At 43.4% G+C, this 24,955-nt stretch overlaps 1 protein-coding gene across 6 annotated transcripts in view; it reads left to right on the forward strand.

Moving 5' to 3' along the window:
* The window catches only part of znf462 (zinc finger protein 462), a 97,751-nt gene that overhangs the window by 17,801 nt on the left and 54,995 nt on the right, over positions 1 to 24,955 (forward strand). Inside the window, exon 3 of one of the 6 annotated variants that reach the window (XM_078530109.1) lies at positions 2,577 to 2,667. The exons of 3 other annotated variants lie outside the window; for them this stretch is intronic. The gene's annotated coding sequence lies outside the window, so the exon portion shown is untranslated. Of the gene's footprint in view, positions 1 to 2,576; positions 2,668 to 5,064; positions 5,152 to 10,548; positions 10,602 to 24,955 lie in introns of those variants that run through there. 2 more of the 6 variants (XM_078530118.1, XM_078530127.1) reach the window with 2 other exon arrangements.

The following is a 24,955-nucleotide window of genomic DNA, read 5'->3' on the forward strand; positions in this document are numbered from 1 at the left end:
AACTGGAGAATGGCTTTGCAGGCAGTTTTCTCTAGAGAATAAGTTCCAGCTTTCAAAGTTGAGTCTGATCTGATAATTTTGATAGAGGAGTGGTGATTATGATTGCTTGTTTAATATACGCAGTCTCTGCTAGTCAGGATACAACAATGCTGCCAATATCGGGTCATAATACAACAATCTGCATTTATATAGCGCCTTTAACACAGTAAAAAAAATCTCAAGGTGCTTCATAGGAGACTCCAAGCCACACAAGGAGGTATTAAGACAGGTGAACAAAAGCTTGGTCAAAGAGAAGGATTTGAGGAATATCCTAAAGGAAGAGAGAAACATTGAGTGTCAGTGTGGTTTAGGGAGGGAATTCCAGAGCTTAGGCAGGAGAAGGCATTGCTTCCAACGGTGGAGTGACCAAAATTGGAGACGCACTACAGCCCGGAATTAGAAGAATGCCGAAATCTCGGAGGGCTGGAGAGGTTTACAGACGTGGGGAAGAATTCTGTTTTTTTCGATAAGAGTTCATGACTGTTGTTAACTGTGCTGGTATTTTAGATGATTAAAGTAAACCTACTGTGCAGTGTAAGAAAAACTGATGTAAGGAATCACTTTTATTTTTCCACTAATGGGAAAACTGTTCTCAAAGTTCGCTTGTTCCTAAAGTGACCAGGCTTCCTTTCAAAATATTTTTTTTCAAAGGGATATGGCTTGTGCACTTGCTTTGTATGGATTAGTATTTGCAGGATTCCATTTGCTGAGCTGCTTTTCTGTTGAATGTTGATGCGTTGAACCTTCTGCATGTGAACACTACAGTAGGATTTCAGCCTGGCATTCTCAGAGCACGCTGCATGACTTTGGTGAAGGTCATGCACTGAGGAGATTAAAATCCTTGTGTAGGGTGTATGCAGTTGGACTTCCTCTTGCTTGGTTAATGGTTGACCTAGTTCTGTTACCATATGCTTCCTGCAGTACTTAGTGTTTCAGTTGCTGTGCTGAGTTCAAGAGTAGGAAAATGGAGTCAGGCAAAGCAGCTTTCCAAAATGAGAACTGTGAGAGGTTGAGAACAGTTCATGAGATGAAATATTCCTGACAAGGAGGATACTAACCTAACCCATTCTGTGCTGCGTTGGCACGGTAACTCAAACTCTATCCTTTTCTCCTTGTAGAAGTTTTATGAAGTTTTTTTTTGACATGCAAACTTTCCAGACTTAAGTTCGTAACTTCAACGAAACTTCATTTGATCTTGAGGCATTTGTCAGGCCATCAAACTGTGGCTGTTTGATGAACTGTTTTAAGCCAAGTGCGCTGTTAATGGCAGTGTTTGTCTGGGCATTAGGCCCACTTCCTATACATTCTACTGTTTGTTAATTGAAACAAGTGGATAAGTTTGCTTACCATGGGTGTGGTGGCAATATACTGTGTCGCTGGAAAAGTGTCCTATGCCATTCCATGCAGAATGAAGAGTCTTTGAGGTTGGATTGTTGCTACCTCTGTTTCTCTAGGTTGGAACCACAGAGTAGAGACATAGGTCATTGAAGGGGGCAGGGCATGTTGAGAGATTGGTTAATGAAGCATATAAATATCTTAGGCTTTATTAATAGGGGCATTGAGTACAAGAGTAAGGAGGTCATGTTGAACTTGTATGAGACACTAGTTAGGCCTCATCTGGAGTACTGAGTCCAGTTCTGGGCACCATACTTGAGGAAGGATGTGAAGGCACTGGAGAGAGTACAGAGGAGATTCACAAGAATAATTCCAGGGATGAACAACTGTTGCTATGAGAATAGATTGGAGAGGTTAGGACTGTTTTCCCTGGGGAAAAGAAGGCTGAGAGGAGACTTGATAGAGGCATTCAAGATCCTGAGGGGTATGGACAGGGTAAATAGTGAGAAACTGTTGCCCATCAAGAGGGCACAGATTGAAAATAATTGGCAAAAGGAGTAAATGTGATGTGAGGAAAAAAATTTTCACACAGAGGGTGGTTGGAGTCTGGAATGAACTTTTCCTGAAAGGGCGGTGGAGGCAGGTTCGATTGAGATATTCAAAAGGGAATTGGATTGCTACTTGAAGAGAGAGAATATGCAAGGTTATGGGGTTAAGGCAAGGGTGTGGGACTATGTAGAATGATCTTTCAGACAGCCAATGCAGACTTGATGGGCCAAATATCCTCCTTCTGCTAAGAATTCTGTGTCCATATTATAGCTGTTCTCTCGTTAAATAAGTTTCTCCTGAATTCCTGATTGAATTTATTAGTGATTGTTTTCTTTTGTATGGTGTCTAGTTTTTGTCTCCCCACAAGTAGAAGCTTCTCTGTGTCTACCTGATCAAATCTCTTCATATCCAATCTCTCCTCTATGTTCTTACTAGAGAAAAGAGCCCCAGCCTTTCAATCTTCCTTGACAGGTATAATTTCCCAATTCTGGTAACATCCTTCCATGTCTTTGGAGGGCAATCAATGCTCAATTAACCAATTTCTTGTCCATGGTCTAGTCATGGGTGATCGTTGACAATGTGGGGTTTGGTTTTGTTGTCCGTTCAGCCAAGTCCATTTCTGTTCTCACTAATATCGTGATGTGTAATTCCAGGAGAGATTGCTGCTCAATGATCAGGAACAAGAATCCTGGCTGGTTATTCCCCTGCCTTACCCAGGAATGTTGGTGCCATTTGTAACGTCCCGTAAGTTTTTTAAAGGCATTTGCCAACTCAAAATAGAATACGGTACAACTTGCTCCACAGGTGTGAGCAGAAATGTGGCTGTTTCAGAACATTATGCATAATGCATGTTAAAAACTCTGTTTGGGTAGAACTCATATGGCAATGTAAAATTCAGCGTTTTAGTTCCTGGCATAGTTTATGCAATTCATTTCTTGATAATTTAGGAACCAAGAAGAGGAGATTCAACCCTTGGAGCTTGTTAACGCAGTTCAGTTTGATCATGACTGATCTGTATCTTTACTCCATTTGCCTGTTTTGGTTTCGTTACCCTTGGTACCCCTACCCAACAAAAATCTATCAGTCTTAATCTTTGAAAGTTTTCAGTCGATCCTCCGGCCGCAACAGCTTTTTAAAGGTGAGAGTTCCAGATTTTCCATTACCCTTTGTGTGAAGAAGCGCTTCCTGACATCACCCCCTGAACGGCCTGGCTCTCATTTTAAAGTTGTGCCCCCTTGTTCTGGACTCTTCCCCACCTCCCTTCTCCCCCACCCCCAACCCAACCAGAGGAAATGGTTTCTTTGTATCCACCTCATCAAATTACTTACAGATCTTCTTGAGGTGTTTAAAATGATTAAGTTGTATTTATGATCATTCTCAATGCCTTGGGTGTTCCAATCTGTCTGTCTTGATATTAGAAAGGCAGAATTTTCCTATTTTGGGAGATGGCGAATTATGATATTTTAGCTTTCATTGCGTTTTCTGTGGAAGGGTTTCAGAAGCACCTCAATAAGATGGAAACTCTATCTATACTCATTCCTCATAGACATTCTATGGTACCTGTGATGTCATTGTACACGTTACCTTGTATTTCTCGCTACATAGGATTTACAACATAGAAACAGTAATTTTGCACAACCAGTCCATGATGATGTTTATGCTCCACATGAACCTCCTCCCACCCCTCTTTGTCTCACCCTATCATCATATCCTCCTATCCCTTTCTCCCTTGTGCATGTTTAACTTCCCCTTACCCTGGGGTAGTAAGTTCTGCATTCTCACCACTCTTTGGAGAGAAGTTTCTTCTGAATCCTCTGTTGGATTTATTGGTGACTATCCTATATTTATGCCCCTTGGTTTTTGACTGTCCCACATCTACTCGTGACGAGTGTTAGTCTGTTTCCTGGTGTTACCTTCTAGAACTTGATTCCTCGTTTTCCTACAGCGCATCTTCGGATGTTTATTTTTTACACTTTTTTTTTCTGTTCAGTTGCATTATTTGGATTCCAAGTACCGAAATAATATTGAAATAAATACAGTGTTGTAAGAAGGAGAAAATGATGTGGAGGAAAAAGGCTATGTTATCACTGGACTTTGGACTAGGCTGACCATGTAATAAAACAAGATTTTATGCGCAATAGGCTTCGTGTGAAAGTATTGCAAGAAAGAATATGTTGTGAAATTTGGGGTCTCCTGTTAAATCTCTTTGTTAATCCAACTGACACCACACTATCTCTGTGCTGTGCATTGGAAGTGTAACTTTGGGGGTTTATTATTTTGTTAAATTACACCTTATTGCAGGAGCCGTGTACTGGAATTCAAGTGGCATTTTACAAGTTTTTTTTTAAAGTAACTTCTAGCCTATGTACTTTCCTTAAAAAAAGGATCACCGTTCCATGAATCAACACTACCTTCAATTTAACATTTTAAAAAGTTCCACTAACAGCGCTGGTGAAGAATTTGCTGCAGTAACTTAACTATTTACTAAATTTAATGGCAAAAAATGTGCTTGTAAATACAGTTGTTTTGGGGGATGCAGTGTGGTGCTCAGCATGTGCCACATATTGTAGTGTAAATGAAGTGTGTCACTTCTCTGTTGTGAAATTAACAACTTGACCATTGACTCCCTGTTGCAAAATCCAGAATGTTAGTATCAAGAGGTTCTCCAGAGTGGCTCTGAGTGGGTTAGTTAAGCTCAGAAGACCAAAAGGTTTCCAGATTTGATCACTGTGAGGAGTTGGGTTCGCTCACCTCGAGTATTTGAGGCAGTATGGGGGCTAAAATTGTTCTCGGCATTCCAAGATTTGGCTGGAGGGGGAAGAAATCAACTAGAAGATCTTCCACACCCGGTTGTACCTCTGCTGGAAAGGTTAGACATGGTGGGACTGTCACATCGATCCCAAACCAGTTGGCGCAGTATGAAACTAGACACTAGTACTTTTCTTGATAATGGGTTTATTCACAGAATGCAGCATTACATATGTCTGCTTCCTCTACCAACCCAGTGTCCCAGCAGTCTCCCTTTATACGTGCTCCAAGTACTTAATTAAACAATGCACTTCGCCTGTGTATCTTAACAATATGCCATTATCTTAACATACCATTATCAGGGAAGACGGGATGTGCTGTGGGCCTGCATTCACTGGAAACAGTTCTGTAAACACTTCAAGCTCACACTTGGAGTCACTTTTACCAGCCCAAGAATTGACAACTTCAGGAAAGATGCAGGTAAGTGTAGCTTAGAATTGGAAGAGAGAAAATGTGTATGACATCAGTGTAACACAGGGCAGTTAAACACCAACAACACATTTGTATAGCACCTTTAACATAGAAAAATGTTCCAAGGCACTTCATAGGAGCGATTATGAAATAAAATTTGACACTAAGCCTCGCAAGGGGATGTTAGGACAGATGACCAAAAGCTTGGTCAAAGGAGGAGGTTTTAAGAAGCAACATAAAGGAGGAAAGAGAGGCAGGGAGGTGTAGGCAGGGAGTATCAGAGCTTAGTGCCTAAACAGCTGAAGGCATGGCCACCAATGGTGGAGAGATGAAAATCAGTGATGCTCAAGAGGCCAAAATTAGAAAAGCACATAGATCTCAGAGGGTTGTAGAACTGGAGGGGGTTACAGAGAAAAGGAGGGGCGAAACTGGAGGGATTTGAGGATGAGGATGAGAATTTTTAACTGCTAAGTGTTGTGGCATTGACGGTGCTGGACAGCCGTGTAGCATAACTACAACTCGATGAGTCTACTTTCAGAGAATGTGGATTGAAATGAGGGGGTTAACTTAAGCCCAGGGTACAAGAAACCGCAAAAGTGAAAATAGATTGGAGAGTTCAGAAAGTTGTGATACCAAGACTTTGTTTTTAATAAGCTGAATATTGTAGATGATAGGAAAGAGTGATGAGAAGTCCACAGGTTTAAAGTGATGAAGAAGAATGAGCTCAATTTGAGAATAATGTACATGAGTCTTCATTTCAACAGAGAAAGACTATAAGGTAGTCACTAATAAATCCAATAAGGAATTCAGGAGAAACCACTTTACCCAGAGAGTGATGAGAATTGGAACTCGCTTTCACAGGGAGTGGTTGAGGTGAATAGTATAGATACATGTAAGGGGAAGCTGGATAAACACATGAGAGAGAGAGAGCGAGAGAGAGAGGAATAGAAGGATGTATGAACATACAAATTAGACATGGCTGATCTGATTATGGCCTCAATGCTACTATCTTGCCTACCCCCATTAACCTTTGATTCCCTTGTTAGTCAAGAATCTCTTTCCCCTGCCTTAAAAATATTCAATGACCCAGCCTCCACTGCTCTCTGGGAAAATGAGTTCCAGAGACTCATGACCCTCTTAGAGAAAAAAAACTCTTCATCTCTGTCTTATGGGAGACCCCTTAGTTTTAAACTGTGTCCCCTAGTTCTAGTCTCTCCCATGAGGGGAAACGTCCTTTCAGCATCCACCCTGTCAAGTCCCTTCAGGATCTTATATGTTTCAATAAAATCGCCTCTTCTAAACTCCAATGGATACAGGCCCAACCTGTCCAACCTTTCCACACTGGATAACCCCCTCATCCCAGGTATCTGTTGATTGAACTTTCTCTGAGCTGCTTCTAATGCAGTTATATCCTTTCTTAAATAAGGAGACCAAAACTGTACACAGTATACTCTAAATGTGGTCTCACCCATGCCCCTTACAACTGTAGCAAAACATCCCTACTTTCATATTCCATTCCCCTTGCAATAAACAACAACATTCTGTTTGCCTTCCTAATCACTGGCTGTACCTGCATGTTGATTTTTTTGTGATTCATGTGCCAGGCCACTTAGATCCCTCTGAACTGCAGTCTCTACCTATTTAAATAGTTTGCTGCTTTTCTATTCTTCCTGCCAAAGTTCATATTTTCCCACTCCATCTGCTAAATTTTTGCCCGCTCACTTAACCTATCTATATCTCACATGTCCTCTTCACAACCTACTGTCCTGCCTATCTTTGTGTCATCAGCAAATTCAGCAACTCAACATTGTGATATGCTGATAGGATGGGATGAAGAGTCGGAGGAGGCTTCTATGGAGCATAAACACCAACATGTGCCAGTTGGGCTGAATGGCCTGTTTCAATGCTGTAAATTTTATGTAACGTAAAATTACATATTTGTAGATTTGGAGGAATGAGAGGATATTTCTAATGGCACTGACCACATTAATATTGATGCACTAGAGCGAGTGATGAGCGAATAGGTGAAGATACTTAGTTATGTACTGAGCTTTTCATAAACTGGTAACTCCAGTGTGAGAGCTCGGCAACTATGTCCTCTTTGTGTGGTTGAAAGTTAAAACCTGCCTGGCCATTGGTGTGACCATACAGCGGTGTAGGAGACCACATACTGTAAGCAGCAAAGACGTTCACGAAATAATACCAGTGGATAGAGGAAATAAGAACTGGTTGAGACTGTTGTGCACTGCACAGAATCGTGTCTGTGAAAACTTGGGCTGCAGATCTGAAGAACGTTTTGGAGGGTTTTCAGCTGTATCCTGGCAAGACTGGTCTTGGCTTCATGTTTTATAGGGGCCCTGGTTTCAGTGGCATGGGATGTGGATAAGGTGGAGCCACTGGCCTTGAACTGAAAATATCCTGACTGAGTGCCACCGTGTCGTCAGGCTACTACCTGAACCTGAGGTTTTCACGGTGTGTTAATGGTGGTTCCATTGTACAACCGTTCGAGGATTTGAGAGACCTGCGGGGTACATCAAGAGTCTGAACTTTACTCATTTTTATGCAGTGTTCATACTGGGAGTGTCGATCATGTTTAATAATAGTAAAGATCACCTATTACCAATGTGTATTGATGATGTCGATGTGGTCCTGCTGGTCTCTAGCCCGAAAAACTGCAAGGCACAACAATAGGAAAAGAGAAGGTTTTCTGTCCTGCATGCTTATAAAACTTTGTCGAATTGGTTTTCTCTCTAGCCTGGCAACTTCATGCCGATTGAGGCCTATTTCTTTCTGGACGTCAGGGACAATAGCAAAAGTCTATTTTCTGACAAACTTTGGGCCTTCTACCAGTTGTACTAAAATGCTTCAGTGGCTGGTGTAATAAAAATTGCAAGGAGAATTTTTTTGCTACCACATTTTGTGCAGGCTCCCTTTTAAAATTTTTGATTTAGAGGTTCGATTTTTGCATTAAATGGTTCTGCACCTGCAGTATATTTATTGAAAGAGCTGACTCTCTGTAAAGAACAACTGTCATTGGTGTAAATTGCTGCTGGGTGACACAGGCCTATCCTTCACTACATTGGCAGCTCTGCATTCATTTTTATTATATACCACCTTAAGGACTTTGACTTGAAGCAGTTGGGGATTCCTGTAATTGGAGACTGTTTGCTGAATGTTGTCCTGGGGGTGCGGGGGCGGAGATGCCAGTTGGTTCTTGTGCCTTTGCTTTGCTACGTTCTGTGCATTGCTTCAGCCAGTCTGATCTCACTTTTACACAGCACTATCCCAGTAAAATCCCACATGTAGTTTTCCTGAGAGCCTTGTCCACATTTGTAAATGCTATTTTCTTTTTTTACTTAAGTACTCTTGATCTTCATCATTTGTTCATACATTTTTTTTAAGAAGTGCACCAGGAATTATTGTTGATGGTTTGCACTAGTGACCCATTTTAAGATGGAACAGCGAGGGGTCCTGGTTGCATTCATTCAGGAATCCTGTTAAGAAAAAAATGCCGAGCTAGTGCAAGATCAGTTATGAGTAAAAATACTTGGATTGTTGCCTTCCCTTGTTTGAAGAAATATTGCTTATCTAAGTCATCCATGCTTTTTTTAAAAATACACTCCAGCTAATTCACTAGAAATTGCATTGATGGTGTTTGAGATGGCTGTAGGCTTTTGTTGAGTGGTATGGTGTATTCATGTAATGCTTTGGTGGTGCAGTAAAGCAACTGTGTATTGTCAGCTCGTCCGCCTGATAAACATCGAGGCATCTGTGGGTGGAAAAAGGATGTTTCCCAAATGAGGAAGGGGAAAAAAAAATGGGCAAATATTGCATAAGAAAAGGCTGGTTAATAGGACAAAGGGCTGGAAGTGGATCTGCTGACCCCTTGTGTTTCCATCCTTGCTGATTAGCAGTCTTTCTTGAACAGTGAGCTTTTTATCCAGACTGTTGAGTGATCTCTTGAAGGCATCTCGTAGGTGCTGTGCTTTAACTCATTGTGTGCATCACTGCTGTATATGGGGAGGGGTGGGGAGGTGCAGTGGTAGGGAGGCAGATTAATCTTACCCTCCTGTTTGTGACAGATTAGAATTAGTGGCAAATCTTTGCTCTTAGATGAAGACCTAAAAGCAAAGGGTCACCATTTGCGTGAAACTCGTGTCATTTTCAATGTGTGTGCTGTTGTCTATTCCAAAGGACCTTCTTTAACCAGTGCAGCCACAGCAGTGTGTGTGTGTTTGTGTGTGGAAGGAGGGTGCGAGCATTGGGAGAGTTTGCTGATTTGTAGGCAGCCTGGCTGGTGATTAACAAAGGTCAGTAAACTTTGGAATCTCCTGAGCAGCGTTGATGGTCTCTCTCTCTCTCTCTCTATGTCACTCTCTCCCTCTCCTTGTGAGACCCAGGTATTATGGAATGCTTGTATCTACTTGCTGCTACCAATAGAAGCAGCCCTGGTTGGGAGGGTGGGGGGTGGTGGTGGGGAAGAGAGTGAGTTTTCTCATATTAAAACAAACGTCCCTCTACCTTGCTTCATGTAAGCAAATGTAATTGTCTCTCTTTGGGTAAATTGCTCAGTTCAAGGTGAGAAGAGTTGTGTGTGATTTTTGCAGAATGTGACACAAAATCTAATAACTTGAGAGAGGAAGGGGAATTAAAAAAAAACACCTTCCCAGACAATCTCATCTTTTTCAGGAAGGTATTGGCAAGAGGAGCTAGCTTGGAATTTGAACAGCATTTTTACAGTGCCTCAGCTGCTTGAGATGAGTGGTAGATAAGTGGGGCCATGTTGTGCTGCTGGCTGGAGGCTCTGCTACTGAGAGCTGGTGGAGCGTCTGGAGGTAAAATGGCTGCTCCTGGAGCTGGTAGGACTAGGCAGCTTTATTGTGTGTCTTAAAGCTGCACTGACGAGGCAGCAGATACCGTGTGCCTCTCTCTCTCTCTCTCTCAACATCTGATGGTTGCTAGAAGCTGGTCTCATTTGAGCAGGAGAGAACAAGGGGTGGGTGCGTGGGGAAGTGAAGACTTGAATGATCTGCTAATTCTCTCTAAGTGCAGGAGCCACATACAGAGTGCGCGCGAGAGAGAGAGAGAGACAGAGCCTTGAGATTTGTTCAGTGATGTGCTGGCCTGCCCTGAAGAAGAATGGGGTGGGGCCTGTCCTTTTCTGTGCTGTAATTTGATCCAGATCTCAGTTGGAAACAGCTTTCTCTCTCTCTCTCTCTCCAGTCTCTCTTTATTTTGTAGATACAGGTCTGGAAGTAAACCTTCAGCTCTGTAGGTGTCTGTGTAGCTTTTTTCTGTTTTCTTTGTTAAGAGCAATGCCAGGTCTTGTATAAAAATGGTACATTGTACATTCTCTCAAGTGGAGCTACAGAAGATTATAACCTCCTTGTTTTAACACCATTGCAGAAGATGGAGGAGAGTGAATGAAGATGGAGGGGAAATGGAGCTGAATTTCAACAGTAAGTAAAGCTAACATGGTTGCAAATTCACAGAGATTGCCGTCCTTTGACAACACCCTTGCTGTGCTGTTGGATTTTAATGTGCAGGGGATCACAGAAGTGCGATGATACAGATGATATGAAGCAGGAAAGCATCTTACCTTTTTAGCCTTTCCAGACCTAGCTGGCACAAGCAGGAACTTGAGAAGATGTATGATGACCCTGTGAAGGCTGTGCCTTCATGCGTTATATTGCAGCCAGGTTCTGTGTGTTCCACTCAAACTCTCTTCACACTATGACCCCGATTAGGGGGTGGGGGCGGGAGGGGGAGGGGGGGGTTAGGGGAGTGGGGGCAGCATGGACTTGGCTGCAGGAGATCATTGTGAACTGTGCTAGATAATTGCAACCTTCAGTCACAGTTACTTATTTGAGATGTACCTAATTAAATAAAAAGCTTTTCTTCTGGTGAAAGAGATGAACTGGCCTAAAAGGACAACCTTCTCTCCTCCTAGTCTACCCAATCCACCATGACGATTTAAATAAAAAAGAAACTACTGAGATATCCTTTTTTTTAAAAAAGGACAACCTACTCTCTTCCTAATCTACTCAATCCACCCATGATGATTTAAATTAAAAAAAAACACCTCATTAGTTTTTTTTCAAGAAACAAGCATTTTTATTGTACCTGCTTAAGGTCCACCAGCAGCTTGAGCACGTAACTGTTCAAATGCAGTTGTTTCAAGGTTGTGCATGTTGCTCTTTGGGACATTGCATTGTTTTCTTCTGAAACACATGGCCTTTTTTTTTGACTGGGGGGTGTGTGTGTCTGAGCACAGAGTCCAGTACAGAAAAGTGAGGAGTCAGTGAATGGGTAATCAACATGTAGATATTTAATTTATAACTTTGGGATCAGCTTTCTGCTCGTGATCCATATCAGGAGGTCTGTTCTTGAAGTTGCTTCCATTTCTTTTGGGAAGATGCCAGCTGTCTCTCCTATAAAATTCAGAGGGAAGTTTCCGGTTTCCCTTCTGTCGTCCTCAGACCTCCATTTGCATCCTAGTCACCATTCTGGGTCATCTCCTATCAGCTTGATGTTTCCATTTCCCACTTCAGGCAACCTTGTCGTCTCACCGTGTGAGCCTGTTTTATCCTTGTGGGAATTTGATGTATTTGGATGTTCATTGCTTGCAGAAAGCTGTCCAAGCTCATTTCACAGACCCTTGCATCTTGGGCAGAGAGTTGCGTGTCTAAATGAGATCCAGAGGTGAAGGCACGGTGTTCAAAACCCAGTGTACTTTCCAAGTTCTAAATGTTCTCTCGTTTGTAACAAAGTTTAAGCAGTTGCTGTTTGGGGAGAAGCTATCTATTTATTGCAGAAGGACTGCAAAAACCTGTTACTTTGGCGTTGAGTTGTAGTGCAACACCAGATGAATGGAGCATTCATCCATGAAGGATTTTGGTTTACTATCTTACTCATTAGCTGTTACATCTTCTAGTTCCCATAAGTTTGGAATAATCATACTTAAGCCTCAATGTTGGATCTTTATCGAGTGTATTTCGTTCAGCTCTCCATGTGGCTGGTGGACTGATACGTTGTTACTTGGCACGTGACTGCAGTGCGACTGTGAATGTGGCGCCCCAGGGTATAAATTCACCTAACAATTAGTTCCTGGCTCTATAACATCCCTCTTTCTTTTTAAAAAAAATATATAATGCCTCTATATCGATATAACTGTTCCAGTCATGAACATCTTTTCTAAACTAAAGAAGAATCGACTTGAGCCTTTTACAGTCCGCTTTCTTTTCACATTATTCACGGTATCACTTCGGTGGTAGGATGTTGTGCCTCCATCTTGTGGATTTGGCATTCATCGCTCTGTGGTGAGCCGGCATGCTGCACCGGGATTAAGTTAGTGCATATATTGCTCCTGGAGTCGTGCTTAATGTTGCGTCACTTGCTGGTGATGTTGTGCCACTTTATATTTTTTAATTCTTTCATGGGATGTGGGTGTCACTTGCGACGCCAGCATTTGTTGTCCATCCCTAATTGCCTTTGAACTGAGCAGCTTGCTCAGAGGGCAGTGGGTCTGGAGTCACGTGTGGGTCAGACCAGGTAAGGGCGGCAGATTTCCTTCCCTAAAGAGGCATTAGTGAACCTGCTGGGTTTTTATGACAATTGACAATGGTTTCATGGTCATCACGACTGAAACTAGCTTTTTTTTCACTTCCGGATTATTAATTGAATTGCCATGGTGGGATTTGAACCCATGTCCCCCAGAACATTAGCCTAGGCCTCTGGATTACTAGTCCAGTGACATTACCACTACCCCACTGTCTTGGTGATGCTGTTGATGTTGTCCCATTTGGTTAGTGATGTTGGTGGTGTTGATGATCTTTTCTGCTTTTCCAGCCCAAGGGCAGGTCGAATATGGACTCTGCACCTTCTCGTTTGCTCGCTGGTTTCAGTCTCAATGATGTATGATCTTTGCTGGATTCCAGGTTTTCATGATTTGATCCTGTACGTGTAAAAGTTGTCCTTTCAACAGCTCAGGAATTTAACATGCTTCTTGAAGTGTTGACCTCCTTCTACCTATGTATCAGTGAGTTGTTGTCTTATTCCCTCCCAGTAACCAGGAGCGAGTATCTTGCTTGGTAGGGTTCTCTTATATTTTCTAACCTTCAACAGCTCTGCAGGCGATTTCATGTCAGCCTTGAGAGGTGGCAATAAGGCAAGGTTTGGGTCTTCCTTTATCACTTTTCATGAAGGTCGCTGCTGCAGGTGCTGCAGGTGACCATCTATAAGCCTTTCTCTAAACCTGTGTCCCCTTGAGTAATGTGGCAATGAGATGATGGTGTTGAGCCCAATCTGTTCAGCAATTTCCTTAAATTTCCTGGAGATGAATTGAGTTCCATTGCCACGTATTATTCTTCTAGGTATCCCGTGCTCAGCGAACAGAACTCGCACTGCCGAGATGATTGTTATAGTTCTCGAGCCTTTCACCTTTCAGATGAAAAGGAACCTTGAGGAGTATTCTGCGTCTGTGAGATGCCATTCTTGATAGTGTGCGTATAAATCGGCTTCCATAGCATGCTAAGGTCTGGGTGGTACTTCAGCTGCTATCATCTGCTCTTTCTGCTGTGTATTTCTGTACTTCTGGCAAAGGTTGCTTGTATACATAATTATTTTGATGTTTTTGTAGATGTCTATCCAGTACACAGCTGATCTGATTCTGAGCTTACATGTAGCCTTCATGTATCTCCTGGTGAACCTCTTCCTGCATCATTTTGATTATTCTGGACCCAACTAGCTGAACACTATCTTCTGGTGAGATGTTATCTCTGATAGACCAGTGCTGCCGTACTGCTGGCTGTGTTTCTTCTATCTTATCAGGCCATCCCTGGATCACTTGCTGAGAGAGTATCTGCAACTCATCGCCGTTGCTGGTCTCATTTCTAATTTGACTCAGTTTCGTTGGATTTAAGTTCACTAGGTGATGGACCTGTATACCCAGAACGTCTATCTCATGGTTTACTGAGATGAGCTACAGCTTTTTGGATCTGCTCAATGCCAGGATGCCACCTGTTTCACTGACATAGAATATACAGTTAACATCTTTTCCTTTGTATGTCCCCCTGATTTGGGTTATTCCTAGCTGTCGAATCTCAGTTCTACCCTGTATGCTGTTAACAGGATGTTGCTCAGTTTCAGAGCATCTTTCCTTGGTAACCATTTCTTTCAAATTTTCAGGAAAGGTCTCATAGAGTCATAGACGCCACAGCACAGAAAAAGGCCCTTCGGCCCATCGAGTCTGTGCCGGTCAAACAAGTACCTAACTATTCTAATCCCATTTTCCAGCACTAGGCCCATAGCCTTGTATGCCATGGCACCGCAAGTGCACATCCAAATACTACTTAAATGTTATGAGGGTTTCTGCCTCTACCACCCTTTCAGGCAGTGCCAGTCTCCTAGTACAGTCTGAGTGGGATGATGTTACTCTGTGCTGTGGTGTCAAGCTCCAACTGGCTATGGACTTATTTCCCACCCTCTTCCTGAGCTGAATGGTTGTGTGAATTTATTTTCTCAGGAGACTGTCACATTTGGCCATTTCATGCAGTTGTATTGTTCGAATGTCTATCGTGTTCTCAAACTCATCGTCATCCTCCATTCTTTTACTCCTCATTCGCCCTGTTGCTCTGTCTCTGATAACTCATTTACCATCTCTCTTTTTTCTGAACATCTTCTCCCAGTGATTGGGCTTTCCACGAGCTCTGCCGTTCGATCCATATGTACGACATTTCCTTCTGTCTGAGAATGGCTCTTGCACATCTTTCTCTCTGTCTGGTGTTCTTTTGTTGCTGTTTCACTGCATCAGCCTTGATATCTTTCTCTTGACTAAACTGAAAGCTAGCTGTTTGGATAGTCGGCGTCTTCATCTGTCTAATTGTGCTTCGTGTGCCCTGGCAGTGTCTACAGCCTGCAATATTGTCCTTTCTAATTAAATCTTTTTCCACTTCAGAATGTGCAAAGCCCCATAGGAGCTGATTTATCAGCCTTTCATCTGTGTCCTTGAATTTACATTTTCTGGCTACATTTTTCAATCTTGTTTGGAAATTGTCGACAGGCTCACCACATTCCTGCCTCATATTGGCAGATCCGATGGAGATGTGAACATTTCAAAGGCTTTGTCTGGGCTCCTGCTGTCATCTTCATTCGGCTCCCAGCTACTAACACAAATTTAACCCTTTCTTCCTGCTCACAAAATGATGTTGCTGACCCTTTCCTCTTCATTAGTGCCTTTTAAAAAGCTCCTGAATGTCAGTCTACAATCTTTTGTTTAAACTTCTCAAATGCCTCCAAGAAGACATCAGCTCCCCAATTCATCATGGACTGGGGCAGTGTGTTCATTGCTGTAGTGGCAGCCATCTTGTTTTCCGCACAATTCACTCGGATTTTCTCTCTCTCTCTCTCTCTCCGCCACTATCGCGGGTTAATTTTTCCATCTAATTTAGCATTAATTTTGTTTTAAAAGTTTGGTCCTGTCACATGGTGACTGATGTAGTCACCTTGAGCCTAGTTCATATGAATGCTGATGGTTACCATTCTTAATTCTGCAGGTAAAGAAAAAAAAATTGAGCATATTTCCATAGTTTGAAATATTTTTGCCCCATTCCTCAAAAGAGTCTTCCTCTTCAGAAGCTGCCACCTATTTGATTGATCTTGGATTTTTCAGTATGCTGTGTAAAATATTTCCGTTTTCAAGTGCCATAGTACTCTGCAATATCACCAATACATTTGTATGAAAACCCTCTCTATTAGGCCCCAACATGAATACGTTTACCTATTGGGCATTACAAAGAAATGCATGAAAATAGACTTGCTTTTCCACTGATTTGCGAGGTTCTAAGCTGTGGTATTAGCCTAGTATTCTGCAACACTGAGCAACAAACCAATATTCCTCTTTGAGAAGCATCATCTCTCCCTCTTTAATGGCTCTAGCTAACGTTATGTTAGTACGATATTAGCAAAGAGCTCGGAACTGCTGCCACCATGTTATGTTTCCTGGTACCCATAAGTTAGAAATAAGCCAACTTTAGACTCAAAATGCGGGAGCTTCGTGGAGCATATTTCTTGCTGCTCTCTATGTAGCTGATGGACTGAGACATTCCATTGTTACTTGGCACATGAATGTGTGCATCTCCAGATACATATTCACATAACAGTTCCGAGCTCTTTGCGAATAACGTACTAGCATAACGTTAGCTAAAGCCATAAGAGAGGGAGAGATGATGCTTCTCAAAGAGGAATATTGGTTTGTTGCTCAGTGTTGCAGAATACTAGGCTAATACCACAGCTTAGAACCTCGCAAATCAGTGGAAAAGCAAGTCTATTTTCGTGCATTTCTTTGTAACGCCCAATAGGTAAATGTATGTGTGTTAGGGCCTAATAGAGAGGGTTTTCATACAAATGTATTGGTGATATTGCAGAGTACTATGGCACTTGAAAACGGAAATATTTTACACAGCATACTGAAAAATCCAAGATCAGTCAAATAGGTGGCAGTGTCTGAAGAGGAAGATTCTTTTGACTATGGGAATATACTCAATTTTTTTTTCTTCACCTGCAGAATTAAGAATGGTAACCATCAGCATTCATATGAACTAGGCTCAAGGTGACTATATCAGCCACCATGTGTGTGACAGGATCAAAACTGGGTGTAGTTATCCAAGATGCAGTCCAACCAGGGAGGCATATAAGGTCGAACTGCATCCCTTGACTTGCTCAGAATTAATTCTTTTAAATGTTTTATCATTAAGCAAGACCACAAAAGATCTTCTACTGTTGCATAGTCTTTGTTCATAAAGTTATTGATAATTAATGGAGACTACAAAGGGGGAAAATGGTGGTGTAGTAGTAATGTCACTGGACTAGTAATCCAGAGGCCCAGGATAATGCTCTGGGCACATGGGTTCAAACCCTACCACGGCAGCTGGTGAAACTTGAATTTAATTAATAAATCTGGAACTGTAAAGCTAGTTTCTAATGGTGACAATGAAACTATCATCGATTGTTGTAAAAACCCATTTGTTTCACTAATGTCCTTTAGGGAAGGAAATCTGCCATCCTTACCCAGTCTGGCCTACATGCGACTCCAGATCCACAGCAATGTGGTTGACTCTTAACTGCCCACTAAAGTGGTCTAGCAATCCACTCAGCTCAAGGGCAATTAGGGTTAGGCAACAGATGCTGGCCTTGCCAGCGACACCCACATCCGATGAAAGAATTTTAAAAATCACTGCTTGCTCATTTTGATGATGAATCAAAGAAGTATAATGTTTTTGCATGCCTTTTAAATTTATGATGCTGAAACTCCATCTTTTTTATTCATTCATGGCTAGGCCAGCATTTATTGTGCATAGCCCTAGTTCAGAGGGCATTTAAGAGTCAACCATATTATTGTGGATCTGGAGTCACATGTAGGCCAGACCAGGTAAGGACGGCAGATTTCCTTCCCTAAAGGGCATTAGTGAACCAGATGGGTTTTTACGACAATCGGCAATGGTTTCATGGTCATCATTAGACTTAATTCCAGATTTTTATTGAATTCAAATTCCACCATCTGCCGTGGTGGGATTCGAACCCGGGACCCAGAGCATTACCCTGGCTCTCTGGATTACCAGCCCAGTGACAATACCACTATTGTCTGCACCCCACCCAACCTTATGTGGAGGTTTAATCTTATTGATATGTTTGAAAGAGTACACAAGAAAATATCGATCAGAGTGCCAGAATTCAGAACTGCAACAATGGAGAAGTTGAGAGCACAGGGAAGATTCTGAGCGCGGTCCTGCTAGATTTGCATGATTGTCAAGCAGGGAAATACACGTTGAATAGGCAAAGCAGCTCCAAAGACTCATTGCACGTTATTGTTCTCATCAGGCCACACTGACACATGTGCCTCAATAGCGACCCCGCTTGCCTATATTGTCACAATCCACGTTTTTTTGGAGAGTGGAGGAAGAGAGTTTACGGGAGTTTGATCAATTTAACCTGCCCGAGTTGATTGCCCAGTCGACCTTATAACTGAAAACTTTAGTGGTATTTCCAGGCCTGACGATGATTCTGTCACCCACAATGAGTATGGTTGCCAACTCTGCTGACTTTGAGATGGGAACTCTGGAAATTTCTCAAATTAACTTGGACACCGACCAGTTGTTTTCAGTTTCTGTGATTTATTTGAACATTTTTAGTCAATATTTATCAACAATGGAACTTGAGCCATGATTCAGGCCTATCCTTTCTATAACCTGTTGTTGACCCCCATGCCAATGCAAGATGGCCACTGATACCTGCCTGTGCATGCGCAGAAACCAACGACATCATTTTCAGGAGACACCGTGCCGGTTGGATCTTATTTGGATCCTGAAGCCGTTCACCCAGTTTCTGAACTCCACGGCGGTCAGGGTGTTGGTCTCCCTGCAGTTTCTGGGGATCGGGATTGTGGTGGGGGGGGTTGGGGGAGGGAACTTCTAACCCGCCCGGTGACGGCCGCAATTCTGTTTGCAGCTTGTTCCCGGTGACAGACCCGGACTAAGAGGAAAAGGCTCTGGAGTGGGAGATTCAGAAACTGCGGAGGCTGCAGTTGCAAACTTTATAAAGACTGCTAACCTTTTGTAAAAGGTGCTGACTTGATGCAGCCGGTGCTGTAATATTTACAATTCCAGGTTGTGATGACTGCGCGTGTGCCCTGTTGCACGTTGCCCCCTATAAAGATGGCGGCCGTGCTTACAGCTGGGCACGTGTGCCTTAGGCAGTAAACGCGTCCTTGTCGATTTGGCTGAACTCAATTTTCTGTTCATTTCTTTTTTCAATTATTTGTCGGGGGAAAGATAGCTGAGCAAAGGCTACTGCTCGAAAATCCCATCAAGTTGTTTATACACGGCTTTCACTTATATAGCGCCTTCACATAATTTAAAAACCCTAAATTGCTTCTCGGGGGGCAAATATCAGCCAAAGTTTGAGACAGAACCACATGAGCTATTAGGACAGGTGACCAAAAGGTGATCAGTGAATTGTGGCGTAACCTGAAATAGGTTTACCTCTGCAGAAAACTCAGTGAAGTGTTTATAATGTTGATTATTCTCTTAACTATTGCTATTACTCTTGAGCAAGCTGTGCATAAGTGATAGACGTTTGTGGTAATATTGTTTGAACTCAGCTCAAAGCTTTGTGTTTTTTAGCCACAAGAACTTTTGAAGATGTGTAGAGAAGTAATTCTCTTTCCCTCCCACCTCTGCTCTCCACTGTATTGTTTCTGACCCTTGTTATTTCGATGCCTCTGGTGCCAAGGTTTGCCAAAAAAAAATCCCCAATTATGCACAGCAAGCTCCCATAAACATCAGTGAAATAAGTGAACAGCTAAGCTTTCTTTTAGTGACGTTGATTGAGGGATGAATATTTCCAGGACACTGGGGAAAACGCCCCTGCTTTGCTTGAAAACATTGCCAGGTAATCTTCCGCGTCTGCCTGAGAGGGCAGGCGAGGTTTTGGTTCAACGTCTTCAAAAGAAAGCAGCTATGACGCCGCGACACTCCCTTGGCCTGTCTCTCCAACAGGGCGGCCCTCTCGCGGTGCTGACCCCACAAACATGGCGGCCCACCCCCCTCAGACAGGGTGGCCCTCCCTCGGTACTCCGCCCTCGGACAGGGCGGCCCTCCCTCGGTATTGCACTGTAAGTGTCAGCCGGGATTATTGGACTCAGATCTCTGGAATGGGATTTGAAACTACAAACCTGACCCCTCGGTAAGGACGCTCCTCACTGAGCCACGCCTGGCAGCTTCTTGCCCTTTTGCACAGGATCCTGCAAAACCTGATGCTGCTTTGCTGACCTCATCTCTGTTAAAGTCAGCTGAATGAGTTCAAGCTAAACTAGTGGTTCATGTTTTCCTGGGTAAATCGGAGGGTGCACTGTCAATGTCACAATATCAGCTTCCACATGTACACTGATGACACCCAAATCTGTCCTCGCCACCACCTTTCTCTATCCCTCCATTCCTGCAATTTTTTTTTTCATTTGTTTCATGGGGTGTGGGCATCGCTGGCTGGGCCAGCATTTATTATCCATCTCTAATTGCCCTTGAGAAGGTGGTGGTGAGCTGCCTTCTTGAACCGCTGCAGTCCATGTGGTGTAGGTACACCCACAGTGCTGTTAGGGAGGGAGTTCCAGGATTTTGGCCCAGCGACAGTGAAGGAACGGCGATATATTTCCAAGTCAGGATGGTGAGTGTCTTGGAGGGGAACTTGCAAGTAGCAGTGTTCCCATGTGTCTGCTCCCTTGTCCTCCTGGACAGCAGAGGGTTAGGAAGGTGCTGTCTAAGGAGCCTTGGTGAGTTGCTGCAGTGCATCTTGTAGATGGTACACACTGCTGCTACTGTGCGTTGGTGGTGGAGGGAATGAATATTTGTGGATGTGGCGCCAGTCAAGTAGGCTGCCTTGTCTTTGGTGTAGAGCTTCATGAGTGTTGTGGCTGCACTCATCCAGGCAAGTGGAGATATTCCATCACACTCCTGACTTGTGTTTTGGAGATGGAGGACAGGCTTTGAGGAGCCAGGAGACTGACAGCTTTGTGAGATATTCAGAACTGGATAAGCAGGAACTTTTTCCAGTTAAACAAAGACCATTTACAACCTTGGTGTCCAGAGCAAGTTGTTGTTCTGTTTGTATGGTAAGGAGTACCACACCATATTACTTGATGGTGTATCATTCCGCTGCAAAACTGCAGCTGTGTTTAACAGTAGTTGTGTCCCTTTAAGATTACAAGGTGTAATTACTGTCTTCCTGCCTCAATTAAAGGCTAATTGTTCTTGGCAGATAGGCAGGTCAATTAGAGGTCAGGCTTGGCATTCTTTTTTTGATATATATATTTATGAATCCCGACGACAATTAGTATTTTGTTGCTGGGGGTGTGGGGGTTGTAGAGCTTTCTATGTTGGAAATGATGTCAACTTTTTTTGAAAAATTATTTTTTAACATGCGTGACTGAAATTTGCATTTACCTCCCCAAAGCTAATATGTGCCAACTGCCTGTGGCATTGCCCAGAATCAGTCAGGGGGTGGGGGGGAATCTTGGCGAGGGTCTGCACTCCGCATGACACTGTTTAACACCTCATTTGCGTCTCCCAACCTTTTCCAGTTTGGCCGTGCTAGCACATGGATAAGTCTAGAAAAGTAAGAGCCTTGATAATCTAGGCACCTGGACAAGTATATACTGGATTTACAAAAGCGAAAACCACCAAAGAAATGTGACCTAATTCAGAATTAGGCCCTAAGCTTTTTTTCTATTGATACATATTAATACATGTATTTTATTTATTATATCTGTAAATTATGCATTCTACCAGAGACACATGGAGTTTTGCCTTGTATTTGGTTTGTAAACACCAAATTTTCACCTTGCACCTCCCAATGGTTTTTATTTTCAGCATTTTGTTTAAGGAAAAGGCTGTTCAGGTAAAAAAGGCTGCCTATTCCCCTGGGCTAGGGGTAGAATTTCCACTTTGGGCGCAACAGGGAAATTGTGCACAAAAGCCGCTTGGAATGTTCCGGTTAGGTTAACGCTTCGAGTTTCTTCCTGAAACTGATTTGCACAATCACAAAGGTAAAATCTTCCGTGAATCAGTGCAGCCAGGGAGCATCGTGGAATGCCATTGCTTCTTTGTTAATTTGCATTGGAAGAACGGTAACCCAATGCAGCCGAAAATGGGCTTATCATCAAGAAATAATTATTTGTAATGAAGACGTCCGGCTTGCCCACCTGCGAGCAACCCGATTTTGAGATGACTGGGAATGACTTGAAAAGTGTACCGGACTGCTTCGTAGCCTTATTGGCATACGCTGGGCAGCTTGCTATGGAAAGGGGAGCTGGTGGCATAGTGGGTAATGTCACTGGCCTAGTAATCCAGAGGTCCAGGCTAATGCCCTGGGGACTGGGTTCTGCTGGTGGAATTTAAATTCAATGAATAAACCTGGAGCATAAGGCTAGACTCTGTCATGGTGACCACAAAACTATCATCGGTTGTTGTAAATGTCCTTGAGGGAGGGGAAATCTGCCACCCTTACCTGGCCTGGCCTAGCCTAGATGTGACTCCAGACCCACAGCAATGTGCTTCCCCTCTCCAATGGCCTTGCAAGCAGCTCAAATCCAGGGGCAATTAGGGGTGGGCAACAAATGCTGGCCTTTTCAACGGGGCCCATACCCCACGAAAAAATTTAAGAAAAATAAAATAAAACGGCGTCTTCGCGCCTATGTTTTTTTAAAAAAAAAGGTGTGTGCAATTTGATGACTTTTCCTGAAAGGGTATAATCAGCAGACTATTGTAATATTGAGGTGGGGACAGCACCTGGTCTGGGTACCAGATTGCAGAAGACCCCAACACGAACTCGGACCTGCCTGAGACCAAACAAGACTATTTACAATCTTGGTGTCCAGAGCAAGTTGTTGTTCCTTTCTCACCTCCACTTCACAATCTCCAATTTGCCCTGTCTCAGCCATCTCTACCCCTCTAACCTGACTCTGATGTAATATTGTGCTGCTAAGTGTGAAAGATTAGTAAGTGCTGGATGAGTTCGCATCACAAGGTTGCCTAAGTTTGGACTTCTTGTCCACACCGCCAACCTCCCCCTCACCACCCATGTGGACAAATTTACATTGGACGTTGTCCATCACACATCATGTGACAGGAAGTGCATACACAAGAAGAGCCTTTATAATTGATGCATCTACCTACTTTAATCATTTGTGCAAGGAGTGGTTAGCTGCTGTCATTTTGGGTTCGGGACTGTAACTTTGAGAGCAGGCTGCTCTTTGACAAATTCATGGTAATGAGGGCTGAGTAGGGATTATGTTGCTGCATCAGTATTCCAGAAAACGTGAGATCAAATCCCACCAGGCTGCTTGAGAGTTTGAATTCAGCTTTAAAGATCTTTAAATAAAAGACACTAACATCAGTGAGGGTGACCCTAAAGCTTTTGGATGGTCATTTAAAAACTCACCTGCTTCACTAATATCCTGTTGTGGAAGGAAACCTGCCCACCTCCCCCTTGTCTTGGCCTATATGTGACTCCAGATACACAGCAATGTGGTTGACTCCGACACGTAACTGCTCTTGGAGTGGCTTAGCTCTGTCACCATCAGTGCAGCAGGATGGACGGTAAGTGCTGGCCTTCCCGGTGATGGCCCACGTCCCGAGAATCTATTTGAAAAAGACGCCAAATGGGAAGAGGAATGTTTCGGGGGAACAGGTAAACGGCCTGTGGCATTGAGCATGCTCGAGGGAGATCTGAAGTGAAGAGTGGGTGAAGCAAGTGCGAGAAGAGACAAAAGAGTGAGGCAGTGGGAGGCGAGCTCTTAAAAGGTAGACTGAGAGAAACTATTCCCACTGGCTGGGGAGTCCAGGAAACATTGTTTAAAAATTAGAGCCAGACCCTCCTGGGAACCAAGGTGGGAAACGCTTCACACAAAGGGTGGTAGGAATTTGGAACACTCCTCCCCAATTGGTGCTAGATTAATTGTTGCTTTTAAAGCTGATAGATTTTTGTTATCCCAAGGTATTAAGGGATATGGGGCAAAGTTGGGGAGTTAGGCCACATGTTAGTCGTGATCTCAGTGAATGGAAGAACAGACTGGCAGGGCTGAATGGCCTTGTCAGGTTCCTAGGTTCTTCTGAGGTATGGGTGAGGGTGACAGTCTGAAGAATAGGTAAAGATGGAAGCTAACAGTGGGTAGAGGCCTGGGATTGGCTGAAGAAGGGAACTGAATGAGTTACAAGGCTCCCAAGACGACAAAGTTTGCAGGAAAACAGAAAATGCTGGGAAAACTCCAGGTCTGACAGCATCTGTGGAGAGATAAACAGTTGACATTTCGAGTCCAGATGACTCTTCAGAGCTAAAAGGAAGTAAAAATGTAATGAAATTTATACTGTTTAAGGGGGTGTGGAACAGGTGGAGCTGGATAGAAGACCAGTGATAGGTGGGGGCAAAGGAGAGATTGACAATGATGTCATGAACAAAAGGACAAAGGGAGTGTTAATGGTAGTGGTAAGAGCTAAAGGAGGTGCTGATTAGGCATTAAGGTAAGAAAGCAGAATGTGATAATAGCAGGACAAGGGTCAGCACTCTGGAAAGAACAACATGAGCAAGTGGCAGACGGCCCTTGTCAGGGTGGAGTGGGGGGAGGGGATGGTGGTGGTGGGGGAAAAAGATCGAAAATAGGATAAAAGGCGGGGATAAAACAATGAATAAAAATGAAAATAAGTGGATAAAGAATGAAAAGTGAAAAATAAAAATGAATATTGGAAAAAAGGATTTTTAAAAAAAGGGGTGAGGATGATGGAGGGGAGAGATCATGGTCTAAAATTGTTGAACTCAATGTTAAGTCCGGAAGGCTGTAAAGTGCCTAGTTGGAAGATGAGGTGCTGTTCCTCCAGTTTGCGTTGAGCTTCACTGGAACATTGCAACAGGCCAAGGAAGGACATGTGGGTATGAGAGCAGGGTGGAGTGTTGAAATGGCAAGCGACAGGGAGGTCTGGGTCATGCTTGCGGACAGACCAAAGGTGTTCTGCAAAGCGGTCACCCAGTCTGCGTTTGGTCTCTCCAATGTAGAGGAAATCGCATTGGGAGCAACGAATGCAGTAGACTAAATTGAGGGAAGTGCAAGTGAAATGCTGCTTCACTTGAAAGGAGTGTTTGGGCCCTTGGACGGTGAGAAGGGGAGAAGTAAAGGGGCAGTTGCATGGGAAGGTGCCGTGGGAGGGGGTTGAGGAGTAGGGGGTGGTGGAGGAGTGGACCAGGGTGTCCCGGAGGGAACGGTCCCTTTGGA

This window comes from Cetorhinus maximus, chromosome 2 (assembly GCF_964194155.1).
Source record: "Cetorhinus maximus chromosome 2, sCetMax3.hap1.1, whole genome shotgun sequence".
NCBI lineage: Eukaryota > Metazoa > Chordata > Chondrichthyes > Lamniformes > Cetorhinidae > Cetorhinus > Cetorhinus maximus.